The sequence below is a fragment of the Paramormyrops kingsleyae genome, chromosome 18 (assembly GCF_048594095.1).
Source record: "Paramormyrops kingsleyae isolate MSU_618 chromosome 18, PKINGS_0.4, whole genome shotgun sequence".
Classification (NCBI taxonomy): domain Eukaryota; kingdom Metazoa; phylum Chordata; class Actinopteri; order Osteoglossiformes; family Mormyridae; genus Paramormyrops; species Paramormyrops kingsleyae.
The window spans coordinates 3,574,785-3,589,228 of NC_132814.1; the positions used below are offsets into that span (position 1 = coordinate 3,574,785).

At 40.1% G+C, this 14,444-nt stretch overlaps 1 long non-coding RNA gene and 1 pseudogene across 2 annotated transcripts in view; both read right to left on the minus strand.

The window, feature by feature from the left end:
• Positions 1-830: 830 nt before the first annotated feature.
• On the minus strand, positions 831-3,396 carry LOC111843041 (uncharacterized; annotated as a pseudogene).
• A 180-nt stretch (positions 3,397-3,576) lies between these two features.
• Positions 3,577-14,444, minus strand: part of LOC111841224 (uncharacterized) — a 35,326-nt gene continuing 24,458 nt past the window's right edge. Inside the window, exons 1-4 of one of the 2 annotated variants that reach the window (XR_002837621.2) lie at positions 6,190-6,375; positions 5,594-5,752; positions 4,456-4,550; positions 3,577-4,092 (exon numbers count right to left, since the gene is read on the minus strand). This is a non-coding gene — a long non-coding RNA (uncharacterized lncRNA). Of the gene's footprint in view, positions 4,093-4,455; positions 4,551-5,593; positions 5,753-6,189; positions 6,376-14,444 lie in introns of those variants that run through there. The other variant, XR_011983605.1, reaches the window with a different exon arrangement.

Below are 14,444 nucleotides of genomic sequence, written 5' to 3' on the forward strand. Positions count from 1 at the left end.
GCAATCGATGTCAACTAATTCAGCACCGTGTCTGTGGCCAGCTCCTCGTAACGTCGCACGTAAGAGGCAACGTCTTAAGAAGCCTCCTAAGGGACAGTTCGGGGAACACACTTAGAAAAGTAAACAACTTTGGTAAGATGTATCTTAAGAATCTTCTTAGCGCACTAAGAGTGTTCGTTATCGAGAAACCGGGCCCAGATGAATAGCAAAATGACCTTTGACATTCCTGACCCTGTACATTGGTTAAAATTTTCTGTAACAAATTGCATAAATCAGTGTAAAATCTCTATTTTATATTACATATTTTGCTTGACATGCATATTCCTTTACCTTTTTAAGTGTAATGAAAATGGGCTAAATGTTAACCATGCATTTTCTTCAATGAATTACAGGACCAATTGAATACCCAATGATTGCCACCTGCTGTAATAGCTTTGTAGGCTGCAAAACCTGTGTAGAGCAGTGGATGGCCACATCTAACCAATGCCTCAAATGCAGGACGGATGATTTTTCTAGTCATGCACACAGAGTATCTGGCCTTAACGGTGCTCTCTCAGCACTGGCAGATATAATTAAGGTTGAATAATTCTCACATATTTAATGTTCTATAGGGTAGCTTTTATTGTTACTGATGTTCAGTCTTATGTAGCAATACTTAGAAAACTGCCCTGTTCATAGCAATTACAAGGAAACACTTGTTTGGCTCAGTGTTTTAAAGTGCAATATGGTATTTGATTCTATTTGTAGGTGCTGTCAGTTTTGAAAACAGTACGAACTTCTGAAAGTGAAAATTTCAGTTTACTGCCATGCTCAGTCATCCACAGTACTGATTAAAGTTTACATTTTGTGATTTCATATTGTTGTGTAATGCTTATTAGATGTAAAAGTGCATCCTGGAATGGACTGTTGCTATGGTTAACGACACTATCAAACAAAACGGAAATGTCAGGGTAGTGTTCAGAAAAACGGTCCTCTGCTGACAGTTTTTCCTCCTCACTTGAAAAGGGGTCTTTGCCAAAGCAGGAGACTCTCGTCAGTGACGAGCCAATGTCCTGCTGGTACAGGTCTGCTGCCTGGGAGGCATGAGGCAGTAGGCTCTCTCCAATTTTCTTAGGACAGCCCCCATCTGCCAAACTGTTTGGAATTCTTCTGCCTGTGAAGACATAATTGATGGACTAGTAGCTATTGTATATTAAAACCATTTAGATTTTAGAATTCAAAATTCACAATATGTAACTCACCTGGGATTCTGTGTGCATTCCATGCCTGTGCAATTCTTTCCACTCCAATTTTGCACAGCTCTCCAGTCAAATTAGATATACAGTATCTTGTAATGTTATTATTAGGGGTGGAGCCGAACCCGAATACGGTATTCGGAAAGGCACAAATAATGTGTTTTTTACGAATACTTATTTCGAACAAATACTTTAAAAAATATTTGTATTCGGGAACAAGAAAAACTTTATATTAAAAAGCTGCGTTTCCTCTTGAGACCGCAGTGCATGCCCGGATGAGTGAGTGAGTGAGTTCAGGAGTCGGGGAGGGGAGTAAAAGAGGTGACTGACACAGGCTGCTCCACACAGCAACAGAGAAGGCTCGGCTGAGCGAAAAAAATACTTAACTGTATCACTATTTTTGTTGAATAGATTTTTGTACCTTAACTGGGTTCCGGAGGCAGTTTATAACTTTCGGGAAGCGGAGTTTGATCGGGAGATTATTCCATTACGCTGCATTATTGACGTCTGCAGTCAGGTGCTCTCATGTTCGCTCTGTTTACGTAGCTCTGTTAGCTCGGTAATTTAGACAATAGGCTGTTGACAGAGTAACGTTAACGTTTGGTTAAAAAGGTTAAAACAATGCTTGTGTAGTTGTGTCGAATTGTATGCACTTGTAGGAGTTACAGTATGTGGTACGTTTAAGTTACTCTGTCTACTGCATATCCATAATTATAATTAAAGAATACTTACACTATAACGTAAATTAGAAGTGCAACGCAAAAAAACTGGATTTTTACGCCTATTTTAAATTTTACTCGAATACGAATACAAATACAAATACTTTTCCCCCCTCAACAAATACAAATACAGATACAAATACCGGCTGCTTTGCACACCCCTAGTTATTATCCATGTCTATTATTTCTTGATCCAGCAGTTGCACGAGAGCCTCCTTTAGTGGGTAATTTACTAATCTCTGGCCACATTCTTTCTATTGTATGATTCTGTGGAAGCAAAATGTAAAGCCATCATTTACCTCATCTAAAAAAACAGGATGAACAAGATTTTTTGTTAAACATGCTTAATAGGTAAACTCACTTTTGCTGACTGAGTTTGGCAATATGGTTGCCTTTCCAAGTTATGCCTGTACTCAGAGAGCATCTCCTGCACGTACAGAGTCAAGTAGAACTCCCTGACCTGGTCCCACATTCCATATTTTAGGACTGCTGGTCTATAAAAAGAACTGATATTAATATAGCCAATAACACTACTGGTGCAGACCAACTGGTCATTTGATAATTCTGAATTGGATGGTCTTACATAATGATTTTAAAAATGTATGGAACAACCTGGTTTCCCAGACTCTGAATTGTAAAGACATTGTGCCCATATGCATGTGGATGTATGGATATGCTTGTGCACCAAAACAAAATCATTATTGAGAACTTTCCTTCATGTTTACCATAAAATAAACATGAGAGGCAAGTGTGTGCTGTATTGATATATATTTTTTCATGACAGACTAACCTGTACACGTGCTCATATATGAGGAGATTATTTTTTACTGGCATGGTTGCATGGGAAACAACCTTACCACTGTGCCCATCTACTGCCATAACGTGAGTAACTCCAAACATCACCAGTTTTTCGTTCTGGTCTAAGTGGAGTTTGTGTCCCACATATGCAGCATAATAGGGTATGGGATTCAGGTTCTGTGCGCCCTTTTAAAAAGGGGGAAAAAGAATGCTTACTGAACAACAACGTAAAAATCACAGACACACTTGTGCAGAGTTAGAGTGCACTTAATACAGTAAATAGTACATGCATACTTACACATCTTCGTAATTCGTGATAAGGGCGATGCAGAGTCCTTAAGATGCTTCCTACACGGCGTTCTCCAGCACATACTCCCACTGAGGACAGGTAACCGGTCATCATTTTCCGACCATATGTTGATCCTGTCTGAAAAAAAGAAAAGTCTAAAGTAAACAAATGAATATGTGACGTAACATAAACAACACAAGACATATACCGTACATACCTTATTTATGGCCTTACCAATGGCAATTTCCAAACAGGTGTCAGACACAAGACCTCTCTGTCTCAAGTTGTGCTCCGCGCAGAATCTCCAAACACTCATTTCAGAGGACCCCCTCTGTACGCCTAATTGATACAGCATAGCTGAAATATCTGCATATGTGTGGGTTTTTTTTAGCATCTCCTTCCCAGCTAACAAAGTTATGTTCTGAGAACGTTTTCCAAACGTTCTGTTTCGGTTGTGGGAACGTGATTTGAAATGTTCTAGAAACGTGGAAATGTCCAGTTTGCTTAACGTTCCTGCAACGTTCTTTCCACCTCAATTTCATTATTATTACAACGTTCAAAGAATGTTGATTTGTAATGTTCCCAGAATGCTAAATTGTCCAGTTTTTTTTATGTTAGCACAACGTTATTTTAAGGTTAGCATAACTTTCCTGCAACATTCTTTCCACCTAAATTTTATTCACAATATAAAATTCTAAGAACGTTTATTTGGAACATTCCAAAAACATTAAAATGCCCACATTTTTTAATATTAATTCATGGTTAGAAAAATGTCCCTGAACCATTCTTTCAACTTTATTTTTTATTAACACAATTTACAACATTACAATAACAGTGTGAATTACAAAAAGTAATTATATAATCTGCACACTTAAAAGAAAAATTTTAATAATATGGTAAAAACTTGAAAAGAAAACAACGACAACAAATATTGTCATTCACATTTAAGCTTGTACTAGGAACTCATTGTATTTATAAATTAAGCTTAATCAGTGAGAATATGAGTGTGTGGTGGTGCCAGACTAGCAGGTCCAGTCTCTTCATGCTCTGTCTGTAAAATGAACAGATTGGCTTATGTTACTAATGGTGATATATTATTTCATAAGCATTTAAAAGTGCAGGTGCTCCCTAAAAGTTAACCCTTAAGTTATTTATGCTACGTATTATAAATGTGTACTATAAGTAAATCAAACATGATTCAAAGGTAGCTTACAAACGTTGTACAATGAAAAAGTTCATAACACACGGTAAAGGATTACACCTGAAAATGAAACCTGAACTAACTGAACTATTTAGGTAACAAAAACACATTTAGTACTCCCATCCCAAAATGTTTGTATCCCACAGGATACAAAAAACAAACAAAAATGTTTAGGGTTAAGAAAACAAGCCATAATTTTTGAATGTTACTCACCCTTGAATATCGATGAGGAGCGTACTTCAGGGTTTCTGCAATGTATTCTTCAAACACCTTGACTTGTACCTTCGGGTGAATCCTTTGACAAGCCTCTAAATGGAAGTTTACAACATTTTAGTAAAGTACTTCAGTAAAAATGTTAGGAAAAAGAACCTTTGTACCCATTTACACCTTACTTTAACATTTGCTAAATACAGGTGTAAACATTGTCTCAAATTACGATCAGACCACATGAAAGCAGCCACAAATGCATGATGTCACTGACTACATTGCACTGTAGTGCTGTGTGCAAAGTAGTATGTATCTTAAATGCAGGGACACATAAAAGAGGAATCAACTCGGTATGCCGCACTGTCTGAAACAGGTCTCTATGTCTGTGCGCACTTCGGGAGTGTGCGAGAACAGTGTGTAAGTAACGAATTGAGTTCTGTTTAATTTCTTCTTCTTGTGGTTTTAAATACCTTGAACGTGTAAATTGGCAAATTAATCTGCGAATCACATGCCAAAGGTGGGGTCTTGACCTGGGGTGTGTTTCCCGAAAGCAACTATGGTCGGAAGTTTCTTCGTTACCAGTAGAGTTCAATGGAACTAACGACCATAGTTAGCTAACAATGCTTTTGGGAAACACACCCCTGGTCCATATGTATCATGGATAAACTGTGATCCATTTAAAATAATACATTACAGCGATAGTAAAATTTGGTATATTTCAGTTAATAATTATAATTTAGTGGGTTTTTTTTTTGCAAGATCTTCATTTTTGCAATTATTTTGCGGTGAAATGGCAAGTTATGCAGAATCACGAAAAATTCGACATGTAGCTGATTTTGCATTGGATTCAGCAATCACAAAAAACTGGAGGGTCTGATTAACAACTTATAATTACTGTTTAATTACTTAAAAATAGCGATGTAACCCTCTAGCTACTGAGTAATATAATGCAGTGACTCAGTAGCAAAGCTATTTTGTTACAAAATTTTGCAGGGGAGCATTGATGACAAGTTTTAGTGCTCCTGATTGTTTGTGTGTGTGCGCAGCATGATCCCTACTCTGTGTGTTCATGTGCCTTGGCAGATCTGGTCACTGAAAATTCATCTTAAAATGCAGTGACAGTGTTACAAAACGTAATACTTACGAATAACAACACTGCAAATGTCAAGGTCTTGAAATTTTTTTTCCCCTTCCTTCTCTTCATGCTGTACTGCGACCAAAGGCTGTTTACTCCAACTGTCTGCAGTATCCTGCGGATGGCGTCTCCAGGGGTTCTGCCTCCAAGGAGGCTCAAGTAATGGACCTGTAAAAAAAAAAAAATTATTACTTTGGGACAGATAGCTACTTCTATTCCTAATCCATGTATCACTGTGGACACCTGCATTTTAAAAAGTAAGCTTGAGACTAGTAAGAAAACTACCATGTTTTCCTAGAAAACAAGGTGCACCAGGTTAAGTCACATCAGTGTATAAGTTGCATTTTGTTATTAAACTACTAGTCAGAAAAAAAGCAAAATGCCAAAACATAAATAAATATTTATAATGTTTGTAAATGTGTATTTTAATTCTACTAATTTAATGGTATTCAGAACAGAAGAAGACTGAAAAATGAAAACATAAAATAAACAAATAGTGGCATTGTTTTATAATTAACATTTTTTGTTACTGTCTTAGTTTGCTATGCAAACTGATATGTTGTGTGCATATTTATGTGCACTTTGCAATAGTTAAATTTACTTACAGTTTTTGTCCTGTATTCACTGTCTTTCATCCTCATGCACAAATCCTCCAATTCCTGTGTGCTCTTGCAAGGATTAATCAGAAACTCAGAAATGTCGCTTGGCTGGGCAACACTTCTTAAAAGTGTTTCTATCATTGACAGCTTTTGGTCCATTTTGTCAAGTCGAATGATCATGGCTCGTTCAAGTTTCTTCAACTCTGTGTTGTCTGAAATGTGCAGTTGAAATGTTAACACGCAAAATAGAAGCAGGTCAAAAGAACTGTACCTGTCACAAATGTATCTACATTTATTGATGTACTTCATTTAATTTATTATTTAATATTTTCTTCCAAATGTTGGAAAGTTCTGTTGATAGTTTCAGTTAGTTATATTATTAATGTTGCTTTATGGGCAAACATGTTTAGACTGCCACTTACATAGATCTACTATATAATACTGACAGCAAAGGAAATGTTACAGAATTACTATAATTAAATGTTATATTTGGGTTCCTGTTATAGACCACAGAGATACAGAAAGAGATAAACACAACAGCGGGACCTTTGTTATACACTATATAAAACTGTACAGCATGACTGTTCTTTTATAAATTGTAAAATTATATATAAAATAATATATAACATTAAACAGTATATTATTGAATTATGAGAATATCAGAATAATTTCTGAAGGATCATGTGACACTAAAGACTGGAGTAATAATTTTTCTTTGATCCCATGAATAAATTACATTTTGAATTATTAAAATGGAAGAGTTTTTAAGTACTTAAATTTTAAGTTGTAATATTATTTCACAATATGACTGTTTTACTGTATTATTGGTCAAATAAATGTAACCTTGGTGAGCAGAAGAGACTTCATTCAAAAACATTAACAAACCATATTGGCCACAAACCTTTGAATGAAAGAAAATTTCTTTAACTCACACAAATTGGTTTCCCTGGCTGATGCAGGAACATCTTCAGTCACATCAGCTGAAAATGAGAAATACGATGTCAAGTCTATGAAAATATTATACATTTTTTGCAAGCTCATAATACATTAATACATTACACACATATAATATCTGTTCATTTTAATGTACAAATAAATCATTTTTGCATTTGTACTCGGCTTCAAAAATATTAATGATTTAGAGATGCACCGATTACAATTTTCTTCTGATTTCCGTTTTTTTTTGTAAGGGTGACCTACCTGATGTAGATTTTTGCCGATTCAGATTTTCTTTCAAAGAATTAAATTTGACAGCATATACAAACAAATATCTACTTTTCTGCATTTCGAGATGAGTGAGTGTCACTTTGCCATCAAAGAGAGCGAGAATATGCAGCTGACATTATTGCATGCGCCACTGGCAACCGGCATGAGATTGACTAGCCAGTCACAGGTCTGGGCCAATCATGTGGAAAATCGTCTGATTCAGGTCCCTAACTGGTTGGTGCATCTCTAACATGAACATACAATTGCACGCAAAAATTGTATAATCATTTAAATCTTGTCCCACCTTCATGTTGAGTTTCCCTGTCAGACAGGGCGGTTTCTGGTTCTTGAGCACTTGGAAAACCTGAAAAAACAAGATTTAAAAAAAAATTGTTTTCTGGCAATTATTTAGGAATGCTTTTTTGTTATTGAAAAATAAATAGTGGTGTGGCACTCACTTTGTTGAGTGGGACCACGGCTTGAAGTATTTACTGACAAGCAGATAAAGTGACAAAAAATAGTCATGACAATGCTGTATTATCAAAGGATTCTCTTGTCTGAATGAGGTTCCCGAAAAGAAAGAACAAGTAAACTCACACTTTCTTTGTTTTCCAAAATATTCTGTTCTTGGGGTGACTGAAACAAAATGAAAAACCTTTACATAAATATATAATTGAACACTGAGCACAGCTATGTAATGATGTAACAAACGATTTTAAACAATTAACTTACATTTAGGTGTGCTAACAATGCGTGTCTTTGGTGGCGGTGAGTCTTCGTCATCACCTAGTTAACGGTTTATATTGGTAATGTTACAACATCTCATACCATTAAATTGCCCAGCCCACTACAATGCGAGTAAAACACTCATATGTGACTAAATCTTAACTCTGGGCAACTAAATAATGTCTATCATTAGCCACTGGCTAATAAACTGTTAGATTTTCATCTCTAGTGTGTGTTAGTACGGTGACCGGGAGGGGACACCTTCAGTTCACTTAAGTTTGTCGTGGCCACGAGATAGAAACTCGTGGGAACGTCATATTATGTCATGGCCACGAGATAGAAACTCGTGGGAACGTCATATTATGTCGTGGCCACGAGATAGAAACTCGTGGGAACGTCATATTATGTCGTGGCCACAAGATCATTTTGTCGAGGGAACGACATCCTTATGTCGTGGCCACGAGATGTGAAGTCATGGGAACATCATGTTATGTCGTGGCCACGAGATCATTTTGTCGAGGGAACGACATCCATTTTTCGTAGCCACGAGTTTTTATACTGAGGAAACGACATCCGGTTCTCGTGGCCAGGAGCTTTAGTCGATGGAACGGACCATCCTCACACAGTTGTATTGTATTGTGCTAAGCCATGGATCAGCATGATCTTTTGAAATTTTTAAGGGATCGCAACATTGAAGAGGAAAGCATTGTCAAAATCGAACGAGACAAGGTAAATAGTTGTCATTTTTGTTTTTATGAATATGTAGGGTTTTGACATTAACTTTTTTTGCTCATCAGCCACTGTAGCTTCTGTTTTGTCAGTAACATTTTCACGGACCACTATTTTTTTTTGTGAAATTAAGTTTTATATGATATGATCAAGTTCTGTGTGCTAAAATGTAAAATTGATTTTCAAGTAATTTTTAAGGGGCATTCGTTCTGAACTGTAAGTATTATATTTCATATAAATTTTTTATCATAATAATTAGTGCTGGGCAACGATTAAAATCTTTAATCGTGATTAATCGCATGATTCGCTGATTAATCGCGATTAATCGCAATGTTATGCGCAAAATTTAATAATGAATTCAAAAGTAGTGTTTTGTGCACTTTATGTTAACCCTCTGGGGTCAGCGGTCCCGCCTGACAGAAATTTCGCCAAATCATTTAAATAACACTGCGAGTTTTTGTCATATACACATTTAAAAAACACCCTCAGAAACCTTGGACGGTCTACTTTTCAAATATACAGTTGTGCTCAAAAGTTTACATACCCTGGCAGAATTTGTGATGTTTTGGCCATTTTTCAGAGAATATGAATGATAACACAATAACCTCTCTGTCACTCGTGGTTAGTGGTTGGGTGAAGCCATTTATTATCAAACAATTGTGTTTGCCTTGTTTACATCATAATGACAACAGAAAATATCCAAATGACCCCGATTAAAAGTTTACATACCCTGGAAATTTTGGCATGATAACATAGACACAGGTTGACACACACAGGTGTAAATGACTACTAAAGGTAACCATCCTCACCTGTGATCTGTTTGCTTGTAATTAGTGGGTGTGTATAAAAAGTCAGTGAGTTTCTAGGCTCCTGACATGAGTCATCCAGTGTTGCACTGATTTTTGTTGGATTCCGAGCCATGGGGAAAGCAAAAGAATTATCAAAGGATCTGCGGGAGAAGGTTGTTGAACTTCATAAAACAGGAAAAGGATATAAAAAGATTTCCAAGCAATTAAGAATGCCAGTCAGCAGTGTTCAGACCCTAATTAAGAAGTGGAAAATGAGGGATTCTGTTGAAACCAAACCACGATCAGGTAGACCAACAAAACTTTCAGCCACAACTGCCAGGAAAATTGTTCGGGATGCAAAGAAAAACCCACAAATAACTTCAGCTGACATACAGGAGTCTCTGAAAAAAAGTGGTGTGGATGTATCAAGATGCACAATAAGGAGGCACTTGAAGAAAAATGGGCTGCATGGTCGAGTGGCCAGAAGAAAGCCATTACTGCGCAAATGCCACAAAATAGCTCGCTTACAATATGCCAAACAGCACCGAGACAAGCCTCAAAACTTCTGGAACAAAGTTATTTGGAGTGATGAGACTAAAATTGAACTTTTTGGCCACAACCATAAACGTTACATTTGGAGAGGACTCAACAATGCCCATGATGAAAAGTACACCATCCCTACTGTGAAACACGGAGGTGGATCGCTGATGTTTTGGGGGTGTGTGAGCTACACAGGCACAGGGAACTTGGCCAGAATTGATGGCAAGATGAATGCAGCACATTATCAGAAAATACTGGAGGAACATTTGCACTCATCAGCTCGGAAGCTGCGCATGGGACGCTCTTGGACATTCCAACATGACAACGATCCAAAGCACAAGGCCAAGTCAACTTGTCAATGGCTACAGCAGAAAAAAGTGAAGGTTCTGGAATGGCCATCTCAGTCTCCTGACCTCAATATCATTGAGCCACTTTGGGGAGATCTCAAACGTGCAGTTCATGCAAGACAGCTCAAGAATGTACAGGAACTGGAGACATTTTGTCAAGAAGAATGGGCAGCTTTACCATCTGAGAAGATAAAGTGTCTCATCCACAACTATCACAAAAGACTTCAGGCTGTCATTGATGCTAAAGGAGGCAATACAAGGTATTAAGAACTAGGGTATGTAAACTTTTGATCGGGGTCATTTGGGTATTTTCTGTTGTCATTATGATGTAAAAAAGGCAAACACAATTGTTGCCATTTTCAGCAGCGATTCTTGTACCTGTGTCCATGGCTCAGTGTGCTAAGCCTGTCTGCCTGTAATCACAAGATCGCCAGTTCAAATCCATCCTATTTGGAACGTGAATAGCAATCTTCAGCTGAGAGCAGTCCTATACACTCCTGATGCAAGTAAGACAAAGAAAGGTGGTACAGTTTGCCTTTTTTCCTATTTAACCTAATTTAAAAAACTTCCAACTTCCAATGGAAGTTTTGAAAAGAAGACCGATTACAGATTTAGTCTGTTTTTTTTCATGATTCTACATAATGATTTCAGCGAGATATAAACTGAAATACACAAGAAAGATACGCGGTTGACGATGCCCTCGTCCCGAGTGTTAATAATAGTCACTGCATCATATTTATCGCTTTCTATATTTATATGGTCACAGTTTCATTTTTCATTCCATCTACCAATAAACTGTGAAAGGGATTTTATTGTTGCTACTTTCTTGCGTTTCAATCAATATTCATTGTGAAAGCCACTGGGAGAACATTTTAAAACAAATTTGAGGAAGCACTTCTTTACACAGCGTGTAGTTAGAGTATGGAATAGTCTTCCTGCTAGTGTAGTGGAAGCTAAAACCCTGGGTTCCTTTAAATCAGAGCTAGATAAGATTTTAACAACTCTGAGTGTCGCGTATTAAGGAAGACACGAGACAGGTCGTAAGCTGAAGCTGTTCATTTATTTTCCCATCAAACTGCCGCACCGTTCCCGCGCACTGTTCTCTTAATATCCCCAAAAAACGTGACGTGTTTTTTTGTGCGCGTACATAACATTTACTCCCCCCTCTAAACGAACAAAATCAATCGTGACAATTCAGAAAACTGAAAATATTCTAGAGAAACAACATATTACCATAATGTGGTACGAAAAAAAACACAATAACACTTAGCATACCCAGCACATTAGATGAACTGCACAGAGAGCCAAATGCAAGGTCGGCATATTAGAATTCAGTCACAAAGTCCCTTAGGTAACCTGGGCGAGTCCGGAGGCGAGCTGATCTTCGAGTGGACTCCAATGTAGACTCGAATGGATGTACAGCTGGGCCTTGAGCGGGCTCAACTATGGGTTCAGGTGTGAGCGTATCTGGTTCCATAGGTAAGTCCCAATTACCTGCTGATGAAGGAGAGCCAGTGTGAACATTTGCGCTAGCCAATTCTGGAGCTGCCACCTTGCGGAGGCGGCTAGCATGCCATCGAGACCCATCAGAAAGAGAAAAGGTAGCTGGCCCTAGCTTCCCCGCCACCTGAATAGGAGGAGACCAGAATGAGACCAGCTTGTGGTCACGATGAGCGCGGCGGATTCTGACCCAATCTGAAACGGCGATAGTAGGGTTCCGTGCCCTCCGAGACCGATCAAACCGCAGCTTCATCTTGTGCTGCTGAGCGGACACCCTGTGGCGGCATGGAGGGGAAGGGGAAACAGAACTGGCCTTGAGTCGATCAAGTGGAAGCTGCAGTTCGCGGCCCAACATAAGTGACGCTGGTGAGCAACCTGTTGTGGTGTGCTTGGTGGCCCTGTAATGGAGCAGTGTCTGAAGGAGTGCTGCTGAAAAGGGGTAACCTTCAGCTAAGTGGGCTCTGATGCCATTTTTAAGGGTCTGATTGAGACGCTCCACTCCGCCATTTGCCTGGGGGTGATATAATGCTGTGCGGATGTGACGGATGCCTCGCTCCATCAGAAAGGCTTCGAACTCAGTAGACACGAATTGTGGGCCATTATCCGTCGTAATAGCCAGAGGAAGTCCCCATCGAGCAAAGAGGGTATCTAAAAAATCAGTGACTACCCGTGTTGTGACAGTGCCAGTGGAGACCACCTCAGGCCACTTAGAGTGTAGATCATACACCACAAGGAGGAACCGCTGGTGGTGTGGAACTCCATGTAGTTCCCCACAGATATCCAACTGGGGATGTTCCCAAGGATGAGCGGGCCAAACCAGAGGCTGCAGAGGGGGTGGCGCAGGTGAGCCCATTTTCCCGCTGACAAGGCAGGCTGCACAATCCCTAACCAGATTCTCTATGTCCCTATCAATGCCGGGCCACCATACGAGGTCCCTACAACGCTGTTTGACACGTACAATGCCCAAATGGCCTTCATGTGCCATGTGAAGAACACGGGCCTGAAGGCTGCTTGGCACCACTGTGACAGCTCCACGAGCTACGCAGTGCTCATTCCAACATGAAAGCTCATCCCTGACCCTGTGGTAAGGAGTCAATTCAGCAGAGACTTTAGCCGGCCAGCCTGTACGGATGTATGTACGAAGCTGAGAAAGGACTGGGTCCTGTTCTGAGGCCAGCTGGAGTTCATCAACGGAGATAGCTGCCTTCAGTGGTGTGTACATCATCTGGATGAGGTCTGGTTCCTGAGAGACGGAGTCAGGTGCTGCAGGAGACTGGGTAGAGCGGGACAGCAGGTCTGCCACAACGTTATCACGACCTGGGGTGAAACACAGGGTGAAATTGTACTGCTGAAGTCGCTCAGACCACCGGTAAAGTCGGAGTGGTTTGCGTCCTGTACCACTTGTTGCAAGCAAGGCTGTCAGCGCCTGATGGTCAGTGCGCAGTGTAAATGCCCTGCCATAAAGATACATGTGCCAACGCTCACAGGCCCAGACACAGGCTAGAGCCTCACGTTCGCCCACAGAATATTTTTGTTCGGTGGGGTTGAGAGCACGGGAGGCAAAGGCAATGGGCCGGTCCACTCCATCCTGCAGCTGTGACAGTACAGCCCCAACTGCCACAGCTGAGGCATCACAAGTGACAGAGGTGGGGCATGAGAGGGAAAAGTGTGCCAGGACAGGAGATGATGTGAGCTGGGTCTTCAGGAGATGGAAAGCCTCAGAGCAGGCTGGTGTCCAAATCCAACGTGCATCTTTCTGCAGCAGCTGACGCAATGGAGCCGTGGTAGCAGAGTAGTGAGGCAAAAAACGCAGGTAATAAGCTGTCATGCCCAGGAAAGAGGCAACCTGGGTAGCATTTGTGGGTTCGGAAATACGCTGAATGGCCTCAATATTAGATTGAAGTGGAGTGAGGCCCTCAGCTGTGAGGCGGAATCCCACAAACTCGATGGCAGGTACAGAAAACACACATTTCTGACTGTTAAGCGTGAGGTGGTGTTTAGCTAGCACTTCAAACACTTGATGAAGGCGTTCGTCGTGGACGGCAGCCGTAGGTCCATGGACCACAATGTCATCGAGGTAGATGACCACCCCAGGGATACCAGTGAAGATGGTAGCCATAATCTTCTGGAAACAGCTGGGGGCGGAGCTAAGCCCAAATGAGACCCGTGTGTACTGGAACACTCCAGCATGCGTCACAAAAGCCGTGAGATTCCGGCTGTCGGGGTGGAGAGGGATCTGCAGATAGCCCTGACGAAGGTCCAGTTTTGTGAAAACCATCGAGCCATGAAAATGAGAGGTGAGTTCTTCTATGGAAGGGAGGGGGTACTTGTCAGGAACGACAGCCTTGTTTACAGCCCGGAGGTCAACACAGAGACGCAGACTTCCGCATTTCTTCTTAGCTATCACCAAATTTGAGATCCATGG